The sequence below is a fragment of the Malus sylvestris genome, chromosome 8 (assembly GCF_916048215.2).
Source record: "Malus sylvestris chromosome 8, drMalSylv7.2, whole genome shotgun sequence".
In the NCBI taxonomy this organism is placed as follows: domain Eukaryota; kingdom Viridiplantae; phylum Streptophyta; class Magnoliopsida; order Rosales; family Rosaceae; genus Malus; species Malus sylvestris.
In genome coordinates this window covers 22,407,903-22,431,847 of record NC_062267.1, presented here as the reverse complement: position 1 = coordinate 22,431,847, position 23,945 = coordinate 22,407,903, and the positions used below count along the sequence as shown (strand labels likewise).

Below are 23,945 nucleotides of genomic sequence, written 5' to 3'. Positions count from 1 at the left end.
TTAGTATTTGAGATTATTCATAATCGGATTACTCACAAATCTTATTCAGATAATCAAATTAGATGTTTAAATACATATCGTATTAGTTATAAAATTCGATCTGTTGACATGTCTAGTAAAGGAGTAAAGCTAATAATAATAATAATAAATTAAAATGCCATACTAGACGTAACTAGTTTACATGTCTTGTAAAAAAAAAAAAAAATAGTTGGGTTGACCTCTTCCAAATGTAAAGAGAATGAAGCTGCCAAATGTGCATGTAATGGCACTAGTTTGTAGTTTTTTGATAGATTCGAGTACTTTGGTATACCAGGAAAATCTATTGAGCTCTTGTTAATATGGATAAATTACTCTCTTCTAAAACTCAGCGAAGATTACTGTTTATTAACAGTGCGCTTCCCGTTTGGACTCTCATTTTCTTCACGGTTTTAACCACTTCTCAAAAATCGTGCAGTGAATTGGCGATTTTACCCATGGTTGACGCGTGTTGGGCATCCTTAACACATGATGTCGAGAGTGCCTTCCAGCTGCTTTTCGCTCCCCAATGAAGCTTTTGTCCCCGCTGCCCACTTGTTGGTCATCAATCAAGCTTCATCATCCATCGTCTTTCCATGCGTCAGTCATCTTCGAATGTTTGGTTTCGATTGGATCTTTAGGATTTTCCTTTGGTTTCCATTTGTTTCTCTCACAAACCTGACCCTCTCTGTTTGCTTCCACCGGTCTTCCATTTGCTGCGCCGATTCCAGTTTTCTTTACTAATTTTCAGAGAAACGAACTCTGTGTTGCCTATTCGTCCTCATTTGAAGAAGGTTTCTCAAGTGGTTGTAATTTCATGGTAAGTTGGATTAAAGCACCTTCAAATTTTGGGTGCATTTGAGAAATTTTTAGGTTTTTTCTTATTCTTGAAAAAATCTTGGTTAAGACTAAATTAGAAGAAAGAATGCTTTTCAATGATTTTGTATTCATCTCATTCAAAGGTATATATACAATCATATACAATCCTATCACAATAAAGGAAAGAATAATTACATCCTAAACTAGGAAACCAAATATGGTAGGAATCCCACAATTGTAGGAATCCTAATACAATTCAACACTCCCCCTCAATTTGGTGCATAGATGTTGCACATGCCCAACTTGTCTAGAAACCTCGAAAACTTGTCACTTGAAACCGCCTTAGTGAGAATATCTGCTACTTGGTCTTCCGTTCCTATGGGAGGAACCTCAATTATTTTGCTTTCCAACTTCTCTTTAATAAAGAACCTGTCAACCTCTACATGCTTGGTTCGATCATGTTGCACTGGATTATGAGTGATATCACGAGCAGCTTTATTGTCACAAAATAACTTCATCGGCTGACCATGTTTAACCCCCAAGTCTTCTAACAGAAACTTAAGCCATAAGATTTCACAAATACCAAGTGCCATACCTCTAAATTCGGCTTTCGCGCTTGACCTTGCTACGACATTCTGCTTCTTGCTTCTCCATTTTACTAGATTTCCCCCCAACAAAGGTGAAATACCCCGATGTCGAGCGCCTATCATCCGTCGATCCTGCCCAGTCTGCATCTGTATAGCACTCAATTCTGAAATGCCCATTTTTCCGAAACAAAATTCCTTTACCAGGGCTTCCTTTCAAGTAACTCAATATTCTCATAACGGCACTCATGTGTTGTTCTCCTGGATTATGCATATATTGACTAATTACACTTAATGCATGAGCAAGATCCGGCCTAGTATGGGCCAAGTACATTAATCTTCCTACTAACCTTTGGTATCTCCCTTTATCAACAGGTACTTAGTTCTGATCGATACCCAACTTCACTCCTTCAGCCAACGGAGTAGCTATTGGCTTACATGCCGACATACCAATTTCTTCTAGGTCAAGAACATACTTCTTTTGTGATAGAAATATCCCGGGCTTGCATCTTGACACTTCAATCCCAAGGAAATATTTTAACGAACCCAGATCTTTCATTTCATATTCCGCGGACAAATACTTTTTCAAGCTGCTTGCTCACCAGGGTCGTTACTAGTCACCACCATGTCATCCACATATACAATGAGAGCTGTAACCTTACCGTTCTGGCATTTCAGGAATAACGTGTGATCCCAATTACTTTGCTTATAACCGAATGTTCTCATGGACTTGGTAAATCTACCAAACCAAGCTCTCAGAGACTGTTTTAACCCATACAATGATTTCCTAAGCCTACATACCTTTTGTTTCCGTATGTCTGGATCATTGCACCCTGGTGGAAGGTCCATGTAAATCTCCTCGGTTAGATCTCCATGGAGGAATGCATTTTTTACGTCAAACTGTTGCAAAGGCCAATCTAGATTTGCTGCGATGGACAGTAGAACACGGACTGTATTGATCTTTGCCATTGGTGCGAACGTATTAGTGTAGTCGATGCCATATTTCTATGTATATCTCTTTGCCACCAATCTTGCTTTAAAGCGATCCACCATTCCATCTGCTTTGTATTTCACTGTATAGACCCATTTGCATCCCACAGATTTCTTTCCAGCTGGTAAGTCAATAATTTCCCAGGTAGCATTCTTCTTCAACGATCTCAATTCCTAGTTCATTGCATCTTTCCAGCCGGAATCTGCTAAGGCCTCCTGCACACTGTTAGGAATAAATACAGTAGATAATTGATGTACAAATGACTTCTTTGATTCTGACAGGTGACAGGTAGACACATAATTATTTAATGGATATCTCACTCTTGAATATGAATTTGGTTCACTTACAGAATACTTATGTTTACACTTAGGATCTGCTTCATAAGTCGATTTAGGAATACCTCGGTTAATACGCTCTGGAAGGCGGCGAAGTGGAGGTGCATCCGGTGTAGAAGACGATTGGTTATAAGAATTAACAGATGACGAGTTCATACTTTGACCTGATATAACATCCGGAGAAGCATTCTGTGATAGTTACTACTCGGTGCTATTGACATTAGTGTGTTGTTGTGGCTTGGTTCCATCTAAAACAGTGGGCTGCAGCCCACTTTCAAGCCCAAAGCCCGTATGACCTGAGGGTTGGTCCTGCATATACCTTTCAAGCCCAACACCCGTGGAACGCGTGGGCTGGACAATATGCTGATTTGTTGGTTGCGGTTGATCACCTACAATTGTGCGTTGCTGCTCTTCATGTGCCGTGGGCTCCAAATGTGAAGACTGCCATTACTGCTCTTTGTGCAACTCATTGCTAGCCACGGGAAAATAATCAAGGGTCAGAACTTCATTGTCTCAGTACTCCCCCTGAAGTGAGGACTCGGATGATCAAAAAAACATGTCCTGCTCATGGAAAATCACATCTTGAGTGATAAACATTTTCCTACTCGAAGGATGATAGCAACGATATCCTTTTTTAGTAATGGCATAACCCAAAAACACACAACAGAGGGCTCGAGGCTCAAGTTTATTGTTCCGTTGAGGAGGATGAAGGTGAACAAAAGCAACACACCCTAAGACCTGGGAGGGGGGAAGATTTGGAGTCGATGGACATCTCGTATAAGACATGAGAGTCTAAAATGGCGTATGGAAGTTGATAGTACGAGAAGGAAGACGATTAATAAGATAGGTTGTGGATGTAAGTGATTCACCCCAATAATGTAGAGGCAGATGTGCCTCAATGAGCGAAGCACGAACCATCTCTAACAAGTGTCTATTTTTGCGTTCAACCACCCCATTCTGTTGAGGAGTATACGGGCATGTGGTCTGATGAACAATACCATGTAGTTCAAGGAAGGAACGAAGTTCCATATTAACATATTCGTCGTCATTGTCACTTCTAAGAACCTGGATATTCATGTTGTACTACACAGCAACCATTTTATGGAACTTTTGAAAAGCCAAACTAACTTCACTTTTCGACTTTAACAAACTAACCCAAGTCATTCTTGTACAATCGTCAATAAAAGTGACAAACCAGTGAGCACCATCAAGAGTAGCTATTTTTTACGGACCCCATACATCAGAATGCACAACCATAAAAGGAACCGAACTTTTATTTAAACTGGGAGGAAAGGAAGTTCGATGGCTCTTCGCCATTTCACAAACATCACACTTAAACTAAGAAACATCATTCTTTATAAACAAACTAGGAAATAACTTATGTAGATAACCAAAAGAAGCATGCCCAAGGCACCGGTGCCACATCCAGATGTCCGACACTTTATTATTATCCCCTTGAGAATCAGCAACGGAAAGAGCTTGAGTCAGCAAGCCAGAACTACTGGTTGTCAACTCCAGGTAATAAAGCTTCCCTCGTCTAATACCATAACCAATCGTCTTCCGCATCTGGATGTCCTTAAAAACACAAAAATAGGGCTAAAAACAACCAAACAGTGTAAGGCAAGGGTTATTTGGGCAACGGATAACAAATTATGATTTAGAGAGGGAACCACAAGAACAGTGTCAAGTTTCATGGTATCAGAAAGGGAAACAGTGCCTTCCCAAATAACAGGGACGACATTACCATTAGCAACATTGACTACGGTTTGTGTGGAGGTTTTTAGTGATGGAACCTGTCTAGAATCACAAGTCATATGTTCAGTAGCTCCGGAATCAATTATCCATGTATTATTCGTAACAGAAGTAGAGGTAATTAGTGCCTTACCATCACTACCTGTCGCAGCCATCATGGCAGATGCCTTGTTCACCATCTAGTCGGAATCACTTTTGGTTTCGGCAACGGAAGCTCGAGATTTGTTGCACCAAGGATCACGAGTCTTATCCCAATTTTTGAGATATCCAATCAGCTCAAAACATCGACTTTTGGAGTGTTTCGTCATGCCACAGTGTGGGCACTTACCTTGGGGACGATCCCTGCTTGTCTGGCTAGGGCGAGTTGGTCCTGGTCGGTTTTGTGACCCGTCTCTGTTCGACCAAGAGGATGATCCACGAGCCTTTGCTGCCATGGCAGCAGGTTCACTTTTTTCAACTTCTATCTTCATTGCTTCCTTCCGATCAGCTTCTCGATGAACATATGCATAAGAAGCTTGAAGCCCAAACGGGGGATCCTTCCGCAACACTTCTCCACGAACCTGATCAAACATATCATTGAGACCACCAAGAAACACATAGACTCGTTGTCTCTCAATGGATTTGTGAAACACTTTGATGTCGTTTTCGCACTCTATGGATACTTTATTAAAGTGATCCAATTCCTGAAAAATCTCAGTTAGCTCCCCGAAATAGGTAGTTAACGGTCTGCCATTCTGACGAAGACGTGATGCCTTCTGATTCAACGAATAAATTCTAGCCTCGTCATTCTTATCAAAGTAGGCTACCTTAAGAGAGTCCCAAATTTCCTTTGAAGTAGACAACCGAATGTACCGTTTCATAATCTCAGGCTTCATTGATGACACAAGCCAACTCTTAATTTTTTGATCTTCAGAGAACCAATCATCATATTTAGGATCGTCTTCGTTAGGTGCCTTGATAAACCCACGAAGATATCCCATCTTCTTCCTTCCAGCGATATGGATTTGAATGAGAGGAGCCCACAAATCATAGTTCTTCTCATCCATACCATACCAATATTAAAGCTTGAATTTTCAGATTGCACCATAATTGGAGCTGCAACAGGAACCATCATTAAGCCGGTCCCCTTTTTTCAGCCATGTGTCTCGCTATCGGTATAACTCAACCTGCAGCTTTGGGGTGAAATCTGGAATAAGAGAATAGTCGGTCAAAAAAATTGGGCAGCAATGACAAGTCGCTCGTTGCAATTGGTCGGGTAAATAAAACAGCAGATCAGAAGCACAACAAAACTGTGCTGAGCACAGCAGATACGAACCCAGGTAGGGTTCGGTTTTTTCCCCTTTTTTTTTCCTAACTTGGCTCTGGTGCCAAGAAGAAATAAGGCTTTTCAATGATTTTGTATTCATCTCATTCAAGGGTATATATACAATCATATACAATCCTATCACAATAAAGGAAAGAATCATTACATCCTAAACTAGGAAACCAAATATGGTAGGAATACCACAATTGTGGAATCCTAATACAAGTCAACAAAATTGAGCAGCCAAAAGAGAAAAAATAGGGGAAAAAAGCCAAATCTGGAAAAAAAAAAAAAGGGGGCTGTAAATCGAAGAAGCTGAAGAGAAAAAGAACTAGGGCGTTAAAGGAGTAGCCAAAAGAGAAAAGGAAGACAAGGGAGATAGAACAAGGAAGAAGGTGGTGTTTTGTTTTAGCGTGTTTTCATTAGCCCACTATTCATAATCTCTATTACCACATCATTGCATTTTGAATTTATGATTAGAAGTTAAACGTTATAATTTTATTTGGTAATTGAATAAATTTGTGTAATGTAGAATTTTTTGTTGGAGAAGGGTTACCTTTGAATTGGGTTGTTGTGTTGGTTGATGTTGCTTCTTTGTTTATTTTTATGTTTTCTCACCGTTTTTGCGTCAAATGGAATACAGATTGAAGAGCTTAGAGGTTGGGAAGTAAGCATCTTTGATGGCTCTATTTGATAGTCTGAGTCTTCATATTCCAAGTTTGCTGACTAACTATTTGATAAAATGACTCATTTTGTTAAATTTCAATGTGTATTTGTATTGATTAAAATGTGTACTGATATTACAAGTGAAAGGCTCTTATAAAGAGCAAGGCAACCACTAAACAACAAAACAACAAAACAATAATATCCTTAGATTAAGGAGAAAGAACCGGAAGGTGAGGAAGAAAAGAAACAAAGGGAGGAAAGAGAGCTCTACACATGCAAGTGTCAGAGAGTTTTCAGTGTACATGCAAAGCAAAAGTATGCAATAATTCCAATAATATTTTTCCTCTAACACTGTTAACTTACTTTGTTCCTTAAAAGATTGTTAAGCATATCGTATTCAGTGATCTCTGGACAATCCTTATATATGCATTGTATTTGTATATTAGTTTCACTTAGTTGAAGGTATTGAAAAACTCCATTTAATAGATCTAAAATGTGTATTCCTTTAGGAGCCGTTTGATAATCGTTTGGTTTTTAGTTTTAAGATTTTGTTTAGATTTATTTTTGGACATTTACGATAACTTTACTTTAGTATATGTAGATTTAATATTACAATTTAGTATAAGTTTATATTATTATCTTCTTCTTAGGTCTTCAAGCATTTAGCTTCTTCGAATATCATTTTTGAAAAAAACTGGAGTAGTTTGTTGATGCACAAAATTAGTGACGACTTTGGTACAACAGAAAGTGTTAAGTTTGTGAACTTCGCTAGATTGCTTCGGTCACTAGTGTGGATAAGTATGTACATGGATAGAGACAGGGAAGCAAACACAAGATGTACGTAGTTCACCCAGATTGGCTACGTCCACGAAGTAGAGGAGTTCTTATTAATTGTGAAGGGTTTACACAAGTACATAGGTTCAAGCTTTCATTTAGTGAGTACAAGTGAATGATTTAGTACAAATGACATTAGGAAATATTGTGAGAAAATGATCTCTATTTATATAAGAGAGTTTCTAGTTTCATTCAGACATTGACACGTGTCGTGTTGTGATTGGCTTCTGATGTTGACATGTGTCGCGCTATGATTGGCTTCTGATGTTGACACCTGTCGCGCTGTGATTGGCCTTTTGGTTGGAGGGAAACTCTTCTGGATCCTTGACGGTATAACGTTGACCGGTGCTCAGTAGTTTCGGGATTGGTCAAGTATGGTACAAACAGTGCTCCCAAAGTTCCCGAGTGAGGGAAGCTCCTTGGTTAGGGACTTGCAAGATCCAAGCCATTGAGTAATCATGAAACTTCTAAGTACCGAAGTGTTGTATCATTTTCACTTGCCTTATCTGTCTCATACGTAGATGTGGCATCTTCTCTGGAAGTACTTTTCCTCCATCCAGGGGTGGTATCTTTAATCGATGAAGATGCACAAGGTAATGTATCAATTTCACTTTAAGCTTACTTGTAGTTTCAGGCTTGGTTAAGTGCGATACAAAACCCTATAGTAAGAGTCCCCCAAGTCGCCGAGCTAGGAGATTTGCCGAAAGAGGTAACAGACAAGGTAAGCAATCAGACTTCCAAGTAAGTAACCTGGATCGAAGGTTTGACTTCGGCTTCCGGTTGATTGTTCTCTTTCTCCTTGTGTCGTAAACAGCAACAAGGATAAGGAGAAGCAAATGGAGAAGAGATGATATGAGATACTTTTGCTTTTAAAGTAGTAACTTTCCACATGCTTATTCTTGAACTGGGCTGGAGGGTTTTCTGGTTTCTTCCAGAGTATAAGGCCGACTCAAGAATTTGAGGGTCAAAACAAGTCCATCAAATCAAGAGTGCGTTCGACCTTGATGATATGGGATACTTTTGCTATTGACGAAGTAGTAGATGAATCGGCATGTGTTCTGTTGCGCTTGTCTCCACATGTTTCCTTGTATCCTTTTCACTTGCCTATCTGTTCCTTAGGCAAATGTGGTATCTTTTCTGGAAGCATAAAATGTTGAAGATGAGTACTCGAGAGCAATGCCAGGTAAGTAATCAGGCATGGGGTTCCAGGCAGTCAGTTCCTGATTGAAAGCTTGATTCCAAGTGCTGACTGATTGCTCTCTTTCTCCTTGGCTTGCAGGTAAGAACAAGGGCAAAGGAAAAGACAGGGAAAAAGCATGATATGGGATACTCTTGCTTTTGACCCTTATGATATGAGATACTCTTGCTCTGGTATAGCTGGTTTGCATAGGTATTATTGGGGGGGGGGAAGAAACCTATGTATTTTGAGAGGCTTCGTTGGGAGTGCCCTCTCAGATATGAGGAAGGGTTGAGCATTTTTGCAAGTCTGCCTGTCTGTGGAGGATGGAGGTCGACATATATAAGAATCTCCCTAACAACAAGTAGTAATGTTATTCCTTTACCCTTCTTGGTCGTAGCAATGTAGTGGGAGCTGCAAGCTTCACGTGTTTTAACTTTGTCAGAGCACTTTGAAAAAGTGGTATGTGGTATCAGCAAAGCTGATGTTGCGTGTGAAGATTGCAGACAAGCTTTATCCAAGGAAATCTAGCTCTCGAAGTTCGGAGAGCGGTGCCTCTTCGATTTTCGAACAAGCAATCATGTCGAGGATCTGGCTCTCGAGATTCAAAGAACGGTGCCTCTTCAATTTTTGAGAAAGCAATCTTGTTGGGAGTCTGACTCTTGAGATTTGGAGAGCAGTGTCTCTTTGATTTTTGAGAAAGTAATCATGTTGGGAGTCTGGCTCTCGAGATTCGGAGAGTGGTGCCTCTTCGATTTTTGAGCAAGCAATCTTGTTGGGAGTGTTTTCTAGAATGTGAGTAAAGGTTAGGCATTTTTGCCAGTCTGCCTTGCCACGAAGCATAGAGGTTGACACACATTGGAACTTTCTAATTATCAAGCGGTGGTGTTGTTCCTTTACCCTTGTGGGTAATAGTAGGGTAGCTGGATCTTCAAAATTTACGTGTCTAAACTTTGTCAGAGATCTTTGGCAAAGTTATCTGTGGTACCCGATGAGCTGATGTTACTTGTGGAAAGTGGTGCCTCTTCGAAATCCGGAGAGTGGTGCCTCTTCGATTTTTGAACCAATGGCCATGTTGCCCTTTCTTTTATAAAGGCACCAATTGTGTGCAAGAAGTACATTCAGAGAGTTATTGCTCGTAGGAATTTTCCCCTTACTTCAGAGATTTACTGCACCTCATTTCTCCTTCATCATTTCTGAGAATGTCTGGCCCATCCGACCGTCGTTTTGACTTGAACTTTGGTGAAGAGGCAGCAATGCCTTCTCAAGACAACATATGGCGCCCATCCTTCTCATCTCCTACGGGTCCTCTTACCGTTAGGGACTCTGTAATGAAGAATGATATGACCGCTGCGGTGGTGGCCAGGAACCTTATCACTCCCAAAGATAACAGACTATTTTCCAAACGGTCTGATGAGTTGGCTGTTAAGGATTCTCTGGCTCTCAATGTTCAGTGTGCAGGTTCTGTGTCTAATATGGCCCAACGCCTATTTGCTCGAACCCGCCAAGTTGAATCATTGGCGGCTGAAGTGATAAGTCTCAAACAGGAGATCAGAAGGCTCAAGCATGAGAATAAACAGTTGCACATGCTCGTACATGACTATGCTACAAACATGAAGAGGAACCTTGACCAGCTGCAGGAATCTGATGGTTAGATTTTACTTGATCATCAGAGGTTTGTGGGTTTGTTCCAAAGGCATTTATTGCCTTCGTCTTCTGGGGCTGTATCGTGTAATGAAGCTCCAAATGATCAACCTTCGGTGCCTCCTCCTTCTGGGGTTCTGTTTAGTTCTGAAGCTCCGAATAATCACCTTCTGGTGCCTCATCTTTCTGGGGCTCTGCCGACTGCTGAGACTTCTCCTGAGCAACCTTTGTAAAGGCTCCCTCTTTTTTGTTTATTTTGATTCATGTATATGTACATATTTGTAACTTATTGGAGATATCAATAAACAAGTTTTACTTCATTTCAACGTATTGTGTTAAATACACCAAGGCCTTCTTCACTAAGTTCTTTGAATTTTTCCTTTTGTTAAAGCTTGTATGTTGAAGTTTTGTGAGTGAAGCATGTAGGTTGAGGTAGTGCTCCCTTAATTTCCCGAGTGAGGAAAACTTCTCGTTTGGAGACTTGAAAAATCCAAGTCACTGAGTGGTCGTGAGACTTCCGAGTATCAAGGTGCAGCAGCATATGGTAGGAGTCCCCCAAGTCTCTGGTCGATGAAGTTGACGAATGAGGCATTTCCTTTCTAAGTGGTAGCCCAAAACTCCTTCTTCATATATATTTGTTATGAAAGTTGTTAGGCCCAAAGAAGAGGAGGCCTAGGCAATTTTTTTTTTTTCGAAATTTTTTTTTTCTATTTTTTTTTCGAATTTTTGAATTTTTGAATTTTCGAATTTTTTTAATTTTTGAATTTCTGAATTTTTGAATTTTCAAATTTCCCAAAAAAAAATTAAATATATATATATATTTTAAAGCTTTGTAGGTGAAGCTTTGGTGTTGAAACTTTGTAGGTGAGCTTTAAGGTTGAAGTTTTGTTGGGCACCATGAATTGATTTTGCTTCACACTATCTTGATCAAGATAGTGTGAAGCTTCTGTAGGTGAAGTTTTTGTGTTGAAGTTTTGTAGGTGAAGCTTTTGTGGGTCAAGCTTTTGTAGGTGAAGCTTTTGTGGGTCAAGCTTTTATGGGTCAAGCTTTTGTGGGTCAAGCTTTGTGGGTGAAGCTTTTGTGGGTCAAACTTTTGTAGGTGAAGCTTTTATGGGTCAAGCTTTTGTGGGTGAAGCTTTGTGGGTGAAGCTTTTGTGGGTCAAGCTTTTGTGGGTGAAGCTTTGTGGGTGAAGCTTTTGTGGGTCAAGCTTTTGTAGGTGAAGCTTTTGTGGGTGAAGCTTTTGTGGGTGAAGCTTTTGTGGGTGAAGCTTTTGTAGGTGAAGCTTTTGTGGGTGAAGCTTTTGTGGGTGAAGCTTTTGTAGGTGAAGCTTTTGTGGGTCAAGCTTTTGTGGGTGAAGCTTTTGTGGGTGAAGCTTTTGTAGGTGAAGCTTTTGTGGGTCAAGCTTTTGTGGGTCAAGGCTTTGTGGGTTAAGCTTTTGTAGGTCAAGCTTTTGTGGGTCAAGCTTTTGTGGGTCAAGCTTTTGTGAGTCAAGCTTTTATAGGTGAAGCTTTGTAGGTGAAGCTTTGTAGGTGAAGCTTTTGTTGGGTACCATGAATTGATTTTGCTTTACACTATCTTGATCAAGATAGTGTGAAACTTTTGATAATTTGTAGTTGTCCTCCATTGATGAAGCTTTTATTGGTGAACCTTTTGTGTTGAAGCTTTTGTGGGTGAAGCTTTTGTAGGTGAAGCTTTGGAGTTGAAGCTTTGTAAGTGAAGCTATGGAGTTGAAGCTTTCATTGGGTACCATGAATTGATTTTGCTTCACATTATCTTGATCAAGATAGTGTGAAACTTTTGAGAATTTGTAGTTGTCTTCCATTGATGAAGCTTTTGTTGGTGAAGTTTTTTGTGTTGAAGCTTTGTAGGTGAAGCTTTGGAGTTGAAGCTTTTTTTGGGTACCATGAATTGATTTTGCTTCACACTATCTTGATCAAGATAGTGTGAAGCTTTTGAGAATTTGTAGTTGTCCTCCATTGATGAAGCTTTTATTGGTGAAGCTTTTGTGGGTGAAGCTTTTGTGTTGAAGCTTTTGTAGGTGAAGCTTTGGAGTAGAAGCTTTGTAGGTGAAGCTTTGGCGTTGAAGCTTTCATTGGGTACCATGAATTGATTTTGCTTCACACTATCTTGATCAAGATAGTGTGAAGCTTTTGAGAATTTGTAGTTGTCCTCCATTGATGAGGCTTTTGTTGGTGAAGTTTTTTGTGTTGAAGCTTTGTAGGTGAAGCTTTGGAGCTGAAGCTTTTTTTGGGTACCATGAATTGATTTTGCTTCACACTATCTTGATCAAGATAGTGTGAAGCTTTTGAGAATTTGTAGTTGTCCTCCATTGATGAAGCTTTTATTGGTGAAGCTTTTGTGGGTGAAGCTTTTGTGTTGAAGCTTTTGTAGGTGAAGCTTTGGAGTAGAAGCTTTGTAGGTGAAGCTTTGGAGTTGAAGCTTTCATTGGGTACCATGAATTGATTTTGCTTCACACTATCTTGATCAAGATAGTGTGAAGCTTTTGAGAATTTGTAGTTGTCCTCCATTGATGAGGCTTTTGTTGGTGAAGTTTTTTGTGTTGAAGCTTTGTAGGTGAAGCTTTGGAGCTGAAGCTTTTTTTGGGTACCATGAATTGATTTTGCTTCACACTATCTTGATCAAGATAGTGTGAAGCTTTTGAGAATTTGTAGTTGTCCTCTATTGATGAAGTTTTTTTTTTTTTTTGGGAATTAGAAATTTGAAAATATGGGAGAGACAACATATACAAATTTTGCTTCCACACTGTTGAGCAAGAGATTGTGATGCAAGCCACACCTTGTAGTAGTCGAAGTTTTGGATGAACCATATAAATTGAATTTGTTTCGAACAGTCTTGAATTTGCTTCGAAGGTTTGAGAATTGTCGTTGCCCTCCATTGATGAAACTTTTGTTGACACCATAAATTGGTTTTGCTTCACACTGTCTTGATCAAGAGTGTGTGAAGCTTTTGAGAATTGTGGTTGAACTCATTTGATGAAGCTTTTGTTGGAGCCATAAATTGGTTTTGCTTCACACTGTCTTGATCAAGAGTGTGTGAAGCTTTTGAGAATTGTGGTTGAACTCCTTTGATGAAGCTCTTGTTGGCACCATAAATTGGATTTGCTTCACACTGTCTTGATCAAGAGTGTGTGAAGCTTTTGAGAATTGTGGTTGCCTTCCATTGATGAAGCTCTTGTTGTTGGCACCATAAATTGGTTTTGCTTCACACTGTCTTGATCAAAAGTGTGTGAAACTTTTGAGAATTGTGGTTGCCCTCTATTGATGAAGTTCTTGTTGGCACCATAAATTGGTTTTGCTTCACACTGTCTTGATCAAGAGTGTGTGAAGCTTTTGAGAATTGTGGTTGAACTCCTTTGATTAAGCTCTTGTTGGCACCATAAATTGGTTTTGCTTCACACTGTCTTGATCAAGAGTGTGTGAAGCTTTTGAGAATTGTGGTTAAGTCCTTTAATGAAGCTCTTGTTGGCACCATAAATTGGTTTTGCTTCACACTGTCTTGATCAAGAGTGTGTGAAGCTTTTTACGAGTTGTAGTGTTTGCATTGTTACAGAGGGGAAATGTTTGAAGCAGATGCAAGAGGGCTGAATAGCTTAATCTTCATATGCCATGCACTGAAGTTGTTGTTGGCTTGCAATAAGACTTTGTTGGTGACTATAACTCTTGTTGGGCATAAGTGCTCATTTAGTTAAGTTGTCAAGCTTGATGGTTTTTTATTATTTGTGAATGCTTGGAGTTCACATGTACAGGTTGTACCGCTCGTCTTCTGGTAGGTGGAATGAATGGTAAGTTGCTTTCATCACTTGGTTGGTGGTACGAATGTGACTTCCTTCTTCCCATGGTTGGTGGCATGAATGGCAAGTTGCCAAATGATATTAGAGTACGGGTTGTACATTTCATCACTTGGTTGGTGGCATGAAGATGAGTTCTTTCTTCACCTGGTTAGTGGCATGAGTGGTAAGTTTCCAAATGATATTAGAGTACGGGTTGTACATGTCATCACTTGGTTGGTGGCATGAAGGAGAGTACGGGTTGTACATTTCATCACCTGGTTGGTGGCATGAAGATGAGTTCCTTCTTCACATTTCATCACCTGGTTGGTGAGAATAAGGGCAAGGTGTCTAGGCACTATGTAGCAAGTGTCGAATGACACAAAATATGTTGAACCCTTTCAAAGCACAGTTGGCTTATGTATGAATGTGTTGGAATGTATGATTGAACGAATATACTATGAAGCTGTTCGTTTATTTTTACAGTCTTGTTGACATATACTTCGACTTTGTTTCATGTTGGAAGCATTCTTGTTGAAGTGTTGAACCCGAATGTTTCATTGCTAGGAATGTAAGAGGATTAGGATCGAGTTGTCTAAATCACCTCTTTATTGAATTCATGCCAAATAGTCTTCGTTACATAGGATGCCGAACGGTTGAAGCTTAACAATTGTACAATGTACGTTTACTTGTAATATTACTTCAAGTGATCATCATTCCATGGATGGCCAAGGGTCTTGCCATCGGAGCTTCTAAGCTTGTAGAAGCCAGGGCGACTGATGCCAACAACTTCAAACGGTCCATCCCAGTTTGGACTAAGTGTTCCTTCACTTGGGACTCTGTTGCAGAGTAATCTTTTCTTCAATACCCAATCCCCCACTTTTGAAAGAACGAGTTTGGCCCTTAAGTCATAGTAGTTGGAGATGCGCTGCTTGTAGGCGACATTCCTCAAGTGAGCTTGGTTTCTGTGTTCCTCGACTAGATCTAAGTTCAGGGTAAGTTGTTTGTCATTGTCGCTTTGCACGTAGTTTTGGACTCGAAATGTTGCTTGCTCAAGCTCAACTGGGACAACTACCTCTGTACCAAAGGCAAGTGAGAATAGGGTTTATCCTGTTGATGTCCAATATGAAGTGCGCTATGACCAAAGAACTTGAGGTATAAATTTTGGCCAACAACTTTTAGCCTTGTCCAAGCTGGTTTTCAAAGTTCGCTTGATTATTTTGTTGATGGCTTCAACTTGTCCATTAGACTGGGGATGAGCTGGGGAGGCAAAACATAAGTTGATGTTAAACTTAGAGTAGAACATCCTGAACTCATTGTTGTCAAACTATCGCCCGTTGTCAATGACTATCGCATTGGGAATGCCGAATCTGCAAAGGATGTTCTTCCATATGAAGTCTTCTATTTTTGCCTCAGTAATGGTTGCCAAGGGTTCTACTTTGGCCCACTTTGTGAAGTAGTCAACTGCAACGATTGCATAGCGAACCTTGCCTTTCCCTGCAGGCATTGGGCAGATCAAATCAAGTCCCCATTGGGCGAAGGGCTAAGGGCTGATCATAGGAGTGAGTGGCTCGGGAGGGGAGTGAGGAATAGTTGCGTAGTGTTGACACTTATCACATGAGCGGGATATTCTGATGGCATCTTGGTGGAGGGTTGGCCAGTAATATCCTTGGCTAAAAGCCTTGTGTGCTAGGATCGAGATCCAGCATGATCTCCGCAGACTCCTTCATGTATTTCCAGAAAGACAGTTTCCGCATCTGCGGGCGTAATTCCGCATCTGCGGGCGTAAGGCATCTTAGGTATGGTAGGTTAAAACCCCGCTTGTAGAGTTGGTCATTATTGATCAAGTAATGGGTAGCCTTGTATCGAATCTGCTTAGCTTGGACTTTGTCATTTGGAAGGGTGCCATGAGCAAGGAATCTATAAATCGGGGTAATCCAACTATCTCCTTGTTGTAAGTTGCACACTTCTGCAGCCATGGTGTTTGGTGCTGCCAACAATTCGACCTGAATTTTTCTCCAAATCTTGTCTTCCACCACTGAGGCGAGGCGAGCCAAAGCATCTGAATGACTGTTTGCCGCTTGAGGAATTTGGGTGATCTGGTAGTGAAAGTGCTTAAGTAACAATTGTGTTTGTGCCAGATATGCTGCCATGGAGCTATCCTTAGCGTCAAAGTTGTTGGTGATCTGGTTAACCACCAATTGGGAGTCACTGAAGATATTAATTCGTTTAACCCCAAGGTGTTTGGCCAAACATAAGCCTACTAGGAGGGCTTCATATTCGGCCTCATTGTTCGACGCCTTGAATTTGAAACGAAGAGCATACTCCATCGCCACTTTGTCAGGGGTCGTAAGGACTAGTCCTGCTCCACAACCCTATTGGTTGGACGAGCCATCAACATATAGACTCCATGCTGGGGGCCGTTGGTTCTATTTTTTGAGTTTCTGAGGGTAATGAAACTACTTCTTTAGGCGTAGAAACAATGTCAATAGGATATGTGAAGTCGGCGATGAAGTCTGCCCTTGCTTGGCCCTTCTCAGCTGGCTATGGTTGGTAGGAGATGTCAAACTCACCCAATGCTATCGCCCATTTGATCATTCACCCGGAAGTGTTAGGACTTTGGAGTATTTGTCGAAGATGATGATTGGTAAGCACGATGATGGAGTGTGCTTGGAAGTAAGGGCGAAGTTTTCAAGGAGACATGACCAATGCTAGAGCCAATTTCTCAATGTTAGAGTATCGTGTCTCCGCATCTTGTAAGGCCTTGCTAGCGTAGTAGACAGGCCGTTCGACATTACCATCCTTTCGAATGAGAACGGAACTTACTGCTGAAGTCGATACTGATAGATAGATAATGAGAATGTCACCAACCTCAGGTTTGGAGAGCAAAGGGGCTTTACTCATGTAGTCTTTGAGGTTCTTGAATGCCTCAGCACATTCATCAGTCTATGTATTGTACTTCTTACTTCCCTTAAGTGCTTTGAAGAAATAAGCACATCTGTCTGTGGCCTTAGAGATGAACCTAGTTAAGGCTGCCACCTTACCAGTAAGGCTCTGGATTGCTTTGATCTTCTAGGGATTAGCCTCAATGCCTCGTTGGCTTATCATGAAGCCTATGAATTTGCCAGAGCCTACGCCGAAGGCACATTTGTTGGGGTTCAACCTCATTCGATACCTCTTCAGAATGGTGAAAGTTTCAGATAGGTTGGTGATGTGTTGGTCAACATATTTGCTCTTGACTAGCATATCATCAATGTAAACTTCCATGCTCTTCCCAATCTGTTCCGCGAACATTGAATTGACCAGTCTTTGATAAGTCGCTGCTGCATTCTTTAGGCCGAAGGGCATGACTTTATAGCAATATAGTCCCCTGCCAGTAGTGAAGGCTATGTGTTCTTGGTCCGGAGGGTTCATGAGGATTTGGTTGTATCCTAAATAAGCATTCATGAAGCTCAGGAGTTCACACCCTGCCGTAGAGTTTATAAGTCTGTATATGAGAGAAAGAGGAAAGCTATCCTTCGGGCATCTTTTGTTTAGGTCAGTGTAATCGACACACATTCTTCATAAGACCTTTTGGAGCAGGAGACTTTCCTTGGCCAGATTCTTCTTAACAAGGACAACATTTGCTACCTACGTTGTATAATTGACTTCGCGGACGAAGCCTATGCCTTTGAGTTTTTTAACTTCTGCCTTCATTGCCTCGTACTGTTCAACGTCAAAAGATCTTCGATTCTGTCTCACTGGCTTGGTCTTGGGGTCAATACTTAAGCGATGACAAATTATATCGGGAGAGATGCCTGGCATGTCCTCGTATGACCAGGCGAAGACCTTAGTGTTCTCTTGCAAAAAAGAGATCAATGTCAACCGAATAGGTGGTAACAAGGTGGTACCAATCTTCACCATGCGATCTGAATAATCTTTTGAGAATAGAGACCTTCTCCAACTCTTCAGCGGGTTGTGTTTGCTGGGTGAAAGAGTCAACTCGAGGATCGTCGGGTTGACTGTTGCAACCGTGAAGATCCAAGTTGGCTTCGTCTGGGCTGGTCTTTATGACTTGGTCATGTATAGAAAGGGTTTCCTTGGGCACAGACAGGTGCTGTTCCTTGACCGAAGTGTTGTAACATGATCGTGCATTAAGTTGATCTCAGCTGATGTAACCATTGCCATAGGGAGTTGGAAATTTCATCAACAACATATGTGTGGATACCATGGCCTTGAGGTTATTGATGCCTGTGCGTCCGAAGATGACATTGTATGCCGTTGGGCAATCAACCACCAGGAAGTTAGTGGTAATGGTAGGTATGTAAGGGCCTGTACCAATGGTGAAAGGTAAATGTATGCTCCCCAAAGGTTGCACGATATCACCAAAGAAGCTTATCAGAGGGGAAATCGAGCAGTCGAGCAAATGTTCAGCTACATTAAGTGCCCTGAAAGCTTCGGTAAACATGATATTGACCGAAGCCCACGTGTCTACCAGGATTCGTCGTACTTCAAAGTTGGCTATGTGAGCTTCCACGATTAGTGGGTCATTGTGAGGGTAGATGATACCTCTTTCTTCCTCAGGGTAGAAACATATTGGATCCCAATTAGGCTTTTGATACTTACCTCCCCTGATGTCTTTCACGTGAAACACTTGGTGGCCAAACCTTAAAGCTCGATCACTATTTTTCATGGCCTTGTTGGAAGATTTAGATATGGGTGTGCCACCACTTATGGAATATATCACATTTAGCTGGCGTTGGTTACGGTTACCCCTTGGAGGGTGAAGTAGGAATTGATCAATTTTTCCTTCACGTGCCAAAGCTTCAATATGATCACGAAGGGTGATACACTTTTCGCCGTCATAGCCGTTATGCTCGTGGTAGCAGCAAAACGTGCCCGTGTTCTTCGTGGGCTTGTAATCTGGGTGCCTCGGCTTTGGCTTCGGTATCAAGTGTGCTATGCTGGGGTAAATGGCCACGCATGTGGTGTTCAAAGGTGTGTATGCCTCATACCTCAGGGTAGCGACTATCCTGACACGTGCTTAACCCACTGTGTTGACTGCCTAGGGTCGGGGATTATCATGGCGATACCCTTGGTTATCGCGGTAATGTCCCTTACTCCTTTTACTAAAATGAGACTGGTGAGGATGGAAATCTTTCCTTTTGCCCTGAGATTGATATGTTTGTTGACTTGGTAAAGTATTAAGTAAGGCAGGGGGAGGCACCGCTTCTGTTTGGAAGGTCGAGGTCTTCTCATTTGGTTGGATCTGGCTTCCACTCCTTACTTGCTAATAAGGGGTGGTTGTGGGGGGTTTCCCTTGATATGTCTTTGCCTCAGCGGAGGCATGGTTGTAAGCCTGTGCCATCACCACAGAGTAAGTCTTCCAAGTGTTGGCATTAATCATGTACTTGAAGAAACAATCACGTAGGCCTGCCGTGAAGGCCTTGAGGGCGGTCTTGTCATCTGCCTCAGCTCAGCGAGAATACTCATGGCTGAAACGACCAGCCTACTCTCGTAGTGACTCGTCTGGCTTCTAGCGAATAGTGTACAAGTCATCTGCAGAATGCAAGCGATTGGTCTGGAAGATGTGTTGAGAGACAAACAGTTTCCTCAGTTCCTCAAATGAGTCTACTGTCTCAGGTGGAAGATGGCAATACCAGTTTAGAGCTCTGCCAAAAAGGGTGAAGGGGAAGAGAAGACATCGCTCTTCGTCGCTGTGCATCCAATATGCCATGGTGGACTCAAAGAGGTTAAGGTGTTCAATTAGGTCCTCATTGTGAGAGGGCCAGGCCTGGGTTGGTTCCAGTCAGGTATCTCCGCCTGATGTTCGACCTTCAACTTGTTTACTTCCTCAAGGAGCTGTAGGACAATGGGGTCTTGAGTGAAGTCATGTACCACTGGGATTTTCTTTCGTAAGTCTCTGTCGCCTCTTGGAAGTAGGAAAGTTTGAGCAAGGGCGTGTGATTTCTCCTTGGACTTGCCGTACTGACTTCTAGGGTGAGTCTATCGGAATACCTCAGAGTCCCTTGTACCTTCATGTTCCTCTAGGACATATCATTCCTTCCCTAGATTGGCAGCTGGCCTGGGTCGTGGGAGGGGACCGAGTCTTTCAGAAACCCTTGGGTCATTGATCTTTGAGCATATGTGGAGGGGATTCTCTCGACGTTGCTTTAGGAAGTCTCGGCAGTCACGATAAACGACTTTCGATCCTTCTAACCCTTCTGTAAGGAGGCGTCTTCCTCCACTTCTCCTGCTTCGGGTCGAAGCAGCTGGGTTGAGAGAAGTTTCATGTTGATCAATGTTTTGATGATTAACTCACTCCTCATCAGGGATACCCATGTCGAAGGAAGGTGACCCTCTGTGTTAGGGGTCACCCAGATGATGGTTAATGTCCACAAGGGCAACAAGTAGCGTGTTTGAGTATGCATAGTTTCATGGAGCGTCTCAAAGAGCTTCTCATACTGCTCCTGGAGGACCTCATTCTTCACTGTTATCTTGTTGTTTTGAGCTTCTAGCTCATCGACTTTAGCTTGCAGAGCAACCCTCTTTCTTTCCTTCTTTCGTTGTTTCGCACTAGGTGCAAGAGGGGTGTCATTTTGTGTGCTGTGGCTTCCTTCGCTCCTCATGTTTGAGAGGGATGCCTGGTCAAAAGAGAGTGTACGAATGGTGGAAACCAGCTTGACAAAGCTGAAGAGAGTGGGAATAAGTGTCGTTCCCACAGACGGCGCCAAATGTTGATGCACAAAATCAGTGAGAACTTTGGTATAACAGAAAATGTTAAGTTTGTGACCTTCGCTAAATTGCTCCGGTCACTAGTATGGATAAGTATGTAAATGGATAGAGACAGGGAGGCAAACACAAGATGTACGTGGTTCACCCAGATTGGCTACGTTTACGGAGTAGATGAGTTCTCATTAATTGTGAAGGTTTACACAAGTACATAAGTTCAAGCTCTCATTTAGTGAGTACAAGTAAATGATTTAGTACTGACTTCTAAGGCGAGTCTGTCGGAATACCTCAGAGTCCCCTGAACCTTCATGTTCCTCTAGGACATGTAGTTCCTTCCATAGATTGGCAGCTGGCCTGGGTCGTAGGAGGGGACCGAGTCTTGCAGAAACCCTTAGGGTCATTGATCTTCGAGCATATGTGGAGGGATTCTCTCGACGTTGCTTTAGGAAGTCTCGGCAGTCACGATAAACGTCTTTTGATTCTTCCAACCTTTCTGCAAGGAGGTGTTTTCCTCCACTTCTCCTGCTTCGGGTCGAAGCAGCTGGGTTGAGAGAAGTCTCATGTTGATCAATGTTTTAATGATTAACTCACTCCTCATCAGGGATACCCATATTGAATGAAGGTGACCCTCCGTGTTGGGGGCACCCAGATGATGGTTGATGTCCACAGGGGCAACAAGCTCGTGTGTTTGAGTACGCATAGTTTCGTGGAGCGTCTCAAAGAGCTTCTCATACTGCTCCTGGATGACCTCATTCTTCATTGCTATCTTGTTGTTTTGAGCTTCTAGCTCATTGACTTTAGCTTGAAGAACAACCTTCTTTCCTTCATTCTTTCATTGCTTTGCACTAGGTACAAGAGGGGTGTCATTCTGTGTGCTGTGGCTTCTTTTGCTCCCCATGTTGGAGAGGGATGCCTGGTCAAAAGAGAGTGTACGAATGGTGGAAACCAGCTTGACAAAGCTGAAGAGGGTGGGAATAAGTGTCGTTCCCACAAACGGTGCCAAATGTTGATGCACAAAATCAGTGAGGACTTTGGTATAACAGAAAGTGTTAAGTTTGTGACCTTCGCTAGATTGCTCCGGTCACTAGTGTGGATAAGTATGTAAATGTATAAAGACAAGGAAGCAAACACAAGATGTACGTGGTTCACCCAGATTGGCTACGTCCATGGAGTAGAGAAATTCTCATTAATTGTGAAGGGTTTACACAAGTACATAGGTTCAAGCACTCCTTTAGTGATTACAAGTGAATGATTTAGTATAAATGACATTAGAAAATATTGTGAGAGAATGATCTCTATTTATAGAAGAGAGTTTCTAGTTTCATTCTGACATTGACACGTGTCGTGTTGTGATTGGCTTCTGATGTTTACACGTGTCACACTATGATTGGCTTCTGATGTCGACACGTGTCGCACTGTGATTGGCCTCTTGGTTAGAGAGAAACTCTTCTGGATCCTTGACGGTATAATGTTGACCGGTGCTCAGTAGTTTTGGGATTGGTCAAGTATGGTACAAACATAGTTCATTTTATAATGTTGCCTAACTTCCTTTTCATTAAAGTGGGATTTTCGAGAGGGACTAGTGGATCTTTGTAAAGGAACTTGGTGGGAATTCCTTATTACACTATTCTTTGTCTCAGAAGTTGTGAATTATATGCAGGTATGGATGTTGTCTTAGTTAGATCGTTGTTTTAAACAACCGACTCATTTGTTGCTATTACTTTTCAGATTTTACTTGTGTAGACATTGACTCTTCATTTTTCAGATGGTCAACAAATTGGATGATGAAACCATGGCAATAGAACTTGCTCCACCTGATTTTAAAGAGGACCCTGAACCTTAAACCATAAGGTAATATGCTCTGTCTCAATTTTACAGAGCTCTTTCATTAGTTTTTTCTTGCTCCTTTTTAACTCTTGACATGATTTCAGGATGTTGGAAGAGCCCTCTTCCGAGCACATGTCGAGGATCAACTAAAGGTTAACATATTTGTATATTTATTATTTGTTCATTGAATAAGAATCAGATAATGGTTCATGAACACAAACTGATTTTGGCATATATACCGAATGAGATAATGTCTAAGTCTGACCTGCTTGTAATGCCTCATCCAGAATTGCCACTAGCGCTTTGGATCAAATGACGTATGTCGTATAGCATCTTATCTTTGCACATCATGTCGCTATTATTTAACTCCTAATTTACTTATTTTTATGTTAGGCTGGTGAAAGGCTTTTATAATTACACAAACAAAATGATGCAGCATTGTTCACATATTTCTTCCCAATGAGATGGGTTGGAAGATCAAGCTGCCAACCACTGTTCAGTAGTCAAAGCACTACATTTTTGAAGTACATCGGTAAAATTGGATCAACTATATTTTGAACAACTCTTTATATGTATATTGGACTTGTCAACAACTACTACATATTTTATATAAATACTTTGTACATGTTTTATGTTTATAGTTTTTACATATTTATGTACAATGCTTTTAGTCCTTTATTCTAACGCTTGCTTACATTACTTAGAATCCATTTGACATTATTTGGAGCTCATGGTTTTATAGCAAGGATATATGCTAGCATGAATGCATGCATATATTATTTACTCTTCAATTAAAAATAGAAATTCCTAAACGATAATATATACTATGAATGCATGCATATTGTTGGTACAAGAAGATTTCCGTGGGGAAGGGTCCTCGGCATCTCAACACAGCTCCTTAAGGAATTAGCACTTTGGATGTGTAGTCGAGCTCTTGCTTGTTGATGTGCTACAATTGAGGACAAAGTTAGTTCTGAAATGTGCCTTTATCGGGCCTTAGGTGTAAGCCTTGAGGCTCGCAATCAAAACTAAGTGCTAGGCGTGCCACTGTTATCTCAATATAGCCGATGTATAACAAGTGTGTTTTAGTAGATTACTTGCACCTCAAGTTACTCGGACTTTTTGTTATTAAAGGATTGTCGTGGATGAGTTAAGTCTACATTAAGTTCTTTTTCTTGCCTTGTGACCAACGATTTTTAGTTCATAGTCTTGTATGTTCGAATGAATGGACTCTAGATCCCCTTTAAGCCATTTAGCCGTTTGCTTGGTTCTTGATTAATTTTAATGATAACATATCAATTAAACTAACCAGATCCAGATGCAAAATTTTAAAATAGTCTATATTCATTATTTAATAATTTCGGGCTAAAATTTTAACCCAGAACCATTAGATCATAAAACTGTGTCTAGGTTAAAATCTAAAGTTTCTGGATTAAAAAAAGTTTTAACCCAAGATTGGAGATGGTCTTAGAGTTCTAAAAGTTTTATTGTGCTTCAAA

The 23,945-nt window shown here is 41.2% G+C and overlaps 1 long non-coding RNA gene across 1 annotated transcript; it reads left to right on the top strand.

Moving 5' to 3' along the window:
• The first annotated feature begins 461 nt into the window (after positions 1-461).
• Positions 462-22,856, top strand: LOC126632925 (uncharacterized). Its single transcript, XR_007626881.1, has 5 exons — positions 462-835; positions 6,443-6,516; positions 22,181-22,279; positions 22,385-22,763; positions 22,840-22,856. It is a non-coding gene; the product is annotated as an uncharacterized LOC126632925 (long non-coding RNA).
• The last annotated feature ends 1,089 nt before the right edge of the window (positions 22,857-23,945 follow it).